Source organism: Meleagris gallopavo, chromosome 13 (assembly GCF_000146605.3).
Source record: "Meleagris gallopavo isolate NT-WF06-2002-E0010 breed Aviagen turkey brand Nicholas breeding stock chromosome 13, Turkey_5.1, whole genome shotgun sequence".
Classification (NCBI taxonomy): Eukaryota; Metazoa; Chordata; class Aves; order Galliformes; family Phasianidae; genus Meleagris; species Meleagris gallopavo.
This window is the reverse complement of record NC_015023.2, coordinates 8,730,687-8,735,775: the sequence shown is the minus strand read 5'-3', so window position 1 is coordinate 8,735,775 and position 5,089 is coordinate 8,730,687.

Sequence of the window (5,089 nt, the reverse complement as noted above, 5' to 3'; positions counted from 1 at the left end):
GTATTAGCAACAAAATGTTTCTGACACAGTACACTGTAGGTCACCACAAAAATAGCCAAGATAAACCTACTTGCATTTTATTCAGAGCTAAACTAGGCGTGAAGATGAGTGCTGCTCCTGCCTCGCTGTGCTGTGGCCAACAGCACAAGCATGAACCCTCTGAGGACATGAGGAAGGACAGCCATCGCTGCCATGCCCTTCCCTGTGCTGTCCTCCGGCTGCCTGGGCTGACCCCACACCTCTAAGCTGTGCTGGGGGGATTTCTGCAGCCCTGAGCTCCAACACAGAAAGCACTTCCAATGTTTGTTCTCCAAGACCCCAGGCATCAGAAGGTATCTGTTCCTCCATCTAACTGACATATTAACTGGGGATATCAGCAATTCTTCTTCACCTCTCTGGTTGTTTTTATTTGTTAGGAGTCATGCCCCAGCCATGCCCCAGCTCTCAAGGTCTCTTCCAACACAAGCCATTCTATGATTCTACAAAAAAGTACCCAAGAACACAAGTCATGCACGAATCTGAACGTGAGACATGATTATTCTAAGACACTATGTAAGACAAAGGTAAGATGGTATGAGATTTTTACAAGCAATCCATGACAGCAAGGCTAGTGCTGTTGTACTGAAAAAGTACTTCAGTGGAAGTCACTACTCTTGTCTGGAAAAAACAGTGTGACAGTAAACAGACTGCCTAAATGGTTCTCCTGCTCTGTTGCAGGAAGTTTTACAGTGAAACAATTTGTCCCAACACATTACAGTTTGATTGTCATGTCGGAAACATCCAACCTGAATATTTAGTCTGGGTCTGCAATAAAGTCTATCTGCCAGCAGGCTTCTGAACGCTACGCATAAAAGATTTTTTCCAGAGAAAGAAACTCTACAATGGAAAGAGTGTCAAGGCAGACTCTCCCAGACACAGCCCAGGATTCCCAGCGTGACACTGGGAAATTCTCACCACAGCCCCGGCAGTCCTGGCACAGGATGGCCCCAGGCCCTAGCAGCCGTGCACACCTCTGAGTGTCCCTGCGCACACCTGGAGCTCCGGGCCTATGCAGAACAGCAGTGTGAGGCAGTCACACAGCTACTGACACACTGCTCTCCCTGATACTGCTGGAGCACAAAGCACTGTATCATTAAAAGAAATGAACATAGAAGAGGCTTAGGATCAAATCAAACTTTCCTCTCAGAAAACAATTTGGCAGTGAAAAGATTTGCTAGAACAGAAGCCAAGCAGGGGTTCTAGAACACTAACATCAGCACTAACAGATGCTTTAATTCTTATATGTAGACTTCAATATCCAATATGCAGTTGTTTTACACCTCAAGCATCACATGTGAAAACTATTTAAAAAAACATAATTTCCATCTTCATTTTTATTTCTCTGCTGATAGAATTATCTGTAGGGGTGTCAATTCAAGGCCAATCACTTGGATTTGATATCAGTGTATCTATCAAACAGAAACCTTCAACTTGCATCAGACCAGACTTGCACATTTGAGTATCTAATTTTTCTTGCTCTTCCATACTCCGCAGGGGTCTAAATCACTAATACTAGATGTCACTCAGTGTTGGTGACAATGCAAGATACTCACTGGCATTATCAAATCCTATTTGTACCACCGTAGTCACATCACAAACCAAGGATTTCAGTGCTGTCCTCGTTATGGCTGCACGGACCTTCTGGACTCACGAGGATGTGGACTGGAGGTGCTGGAGCATGGGCAATGAGGGCAGAGAGCACACCTCAGAGAGCCCTTCGTGCAGCACAGAGCTTCCAACTCTCAGCACAGTTTTGCTCTCTGGGTACCTGGACAACTCAGAACACTGTGATCCTTTACCTGTGTCTCAGCAACAGCCTGCAGCCACAGTCGCAGCCTCAGCAAACCTCACTTGCCACAGAGCTCCCTCCATCAAGGTCTGACCCTGCCAGATGTCAGCAGAGGCAAGCCACGGGCTCATCCTGAGGTGACACTCGTACTCAGGTGAGGGTGGTGCTCCCTTCAGCACCAGCTGGCAGCATCCACCTCCCAGGTGCTCTCAGGGCACCCCGCTGAACACGGTGCTTTGCTCTTATGAACTTGGGAGAAAGAGGAATAGAAATAGTCCATAAATGAAACTGCAACTGACCCAAACAGAAACCTGCCTATGGAAGTAAAAAAGACAGCAAGAAAGATAAAAAAAAGCCTGCCAAGCAAATGCAGACTGTCAAGCTCCCTCACTTCCCACGACCAGCCACTACAAGTAATCCCCAACTTCCCTTAGCTGCATCAAAGGCCACTCAAAATCCCCTGTGAAAATACCTGTATCCAAACATAGCTCCTAGTTTTTCCCTTCCACAATCATTTGAGATGAAAAACACGCCATATGGATAACACATGATACATGTAATTGAAAAGCAATCTTCTGATTGAGGAGCAGCACTGATTCAGAGAGGAATGTCCTAGCAGGAAAAACATACTGTGGAGTCGGGGAAAGAAAATGGTTGCAAGGAGAGGTCTCCCATGTGCCCGTACAGCAAGAACACCAGTGGAACAAACATCTTGAGCTTCAGCTACAACAAGGAGAGAGAAGAAGCTGTAGGGCAACAGAGTTCACATGGAGAGACATACGCACATCCCTCTCCCACCAACGCAACCACTGTGTTTCTGCAAGCACGACTGCGAGTTTTGTAATAACATGAGACTAAGAATCATAAATTATATGTAAATTCCTTGTGTATAATTTACGAACACCTAGGGCTAGATATTATTATTCAGTGCATTAATAGTTTTCTACTGAGCATTCAGATCATTGTGTTGCAGCTTAGGATCCTCTCTCCTCTTCCATGACCCCTCATGTGAAGACACTTATTGTAAAAGAACAATATTTACTTATGACCAAAGGGGAAAATATCCTTGTTATACTGCAAAGCTTCTATTTGTCATAGGAAATAAAAACGACGACGACAAAAGAAAAGGAATCTAAATTGTTTTCTTCAAAAATATGAAAGCAATATGATCTCTGCCTGACTATGATTAAAGGTGCTTTGTAAACAGATTGCTGTTCATTCTGTGAGTCAGACACCATCATATTGCAGGATCAGGGTCTGGGAGTCTGAAAATATTTAGCAATCCTACAAGTTAAACATGATATATATAAATAGAACTTTCTAATTAACATTTCTCTTTTGTCTGTCACTTAATTTGCTTTTTTTTTAACGGATAGCAAACACAGTGACAGTGTGGTACTCCTCTTGAAATAAACCTGCCAAGACAAAAGCCCGTGTCTTAGATTTATTTTTAACAACAACGACAAAAGTAGTGCTTTTTCCCGTGGTTTGTGTTTGTTCTGTCTGGAGGTTGCTCTGATAGTGGGTTGATTGCTTCAGTAAAAACCAATAGGTAGAAAATATTTTTTCTGAATTGATATTCAGTGCTTTAACCTGCCCTCTGGACCGCAGGTACCTGGAAGATACTTCAGGGTCATCTGTGCTATTTGACAAGTGTTACATCTAGTATGACAGGCAAAGATACAACCTCAACACTCATTCTACGGTGCCATTTTGAACCTAACTCTGGTGGCAAAATGTTATTTTTTTTTAATATGAAATGTGATAGCTTGGTGCTGAAACACGAATTTCCAGACACCAGATAGTATCGCAGTGACCATTTATGATGCCTGAAATCATAACCTCTGCGTAAGGCTCAAAGACTCATTCCACACAAGAGATACATACATAAAACACCACAGTCATTTATGGATGCCCTTTAGCCCAGATGTCTGAAACTATTCTCATGAAATACAGCAACCTAAAAACAGTTTTCTGAAGAAAAAAATAAGAAGGTAAGGAGTAGTTTTCTCGTTAAAGATCTCTAAGGAGCTACAGAACAATCCCACTTATTGGTACTCTGCAAATATTAAAATGTTATCAAATACAAGGCACTTTCTACTGCGACACCAAGTGCTTGAAGGGACAAACAGCCATGCACTGGATGAGAAACAAAAATCAGACAGCAAAGCGGATGCTCCAGCGCACGTATGGATTGCCTGAGCTCCTCAGAGGCACTTCAGCTCCACACCACCTTCAAGAGGACACAAATACAGCCTCTCCACCCCCCAGGGAGGGAGGGCACATTTTTAATCCTCATCTCTCTAATGTTACCTTCCAGAGGCAGAATAAAACACAGCAACCCGCATAGCACAAGAAAAATTCCATCTGATGACTTCTAGCTTTCTGCTTTCCACTAAGGCAGAAAAAGGAAGAGGAAGAAAGGATAATAGATCCTCACTAGAGCAATACAAGAAGCTGAGGAACCTTTGGCTCTGTACAGCACTGCTCAGCAACAATTAAAACATTGGTGTGTTATCAACACTGCTCTTCTCTTACAGCCAAAACAGACACTCCATCCCAGCTGAAACTGGGGCAGCAGGACAGAGAAAAAGACACATTAAAGCCTGCATCTGCCCAAATAGTTGCATTAAGATAAGCCACGATCTTGTTTTTAAGCTAATTAATTAACTGCTTTCGACCATAGCTGTTTCTTCACAGCTTTCCTAGTCTGACAGTGATAAACACACACTAATGATGCTAATAGTTCAGATTTACACAGCTAGAATAACATACAGAATGGTATTCATATTTGCAGACTCGGCAAGATCTGGAGCTGCCCAGCACTGGGGCAACACTGTTGAATTCACAGCAACTGTGCAGCTGCACTGGGGAGAGCTGGTGACCTATGATCCACAGGCATTCAGCCTAAAAGCAATAATTATAGATTTGTAGAACTACGTACTCACCAAACAGGCTGCAACACTGCAAATCACCTCTCCTTCAATTATGGCATGTAATTTTTAATGCTGTTCAAGACTAATTACGATGAAGTACTGAACTGGGCTCCAACTGACTGATAATGTTCTGGACTGCTTGTCTCTCTCTCCTCACTACAGCCAGATGGAGAGATCTAGGTTTGTTTACACCATATAATGAGAGCTATATGAATGAATATTGCACAGTTCAGTTTGACTGCTTTCATAAACTTCATGTAGATAAAAAAATAAGACATTTCTTCTAACTGATTCTTTTTATTTGCCTTTCTTATCTTGCCAGGAA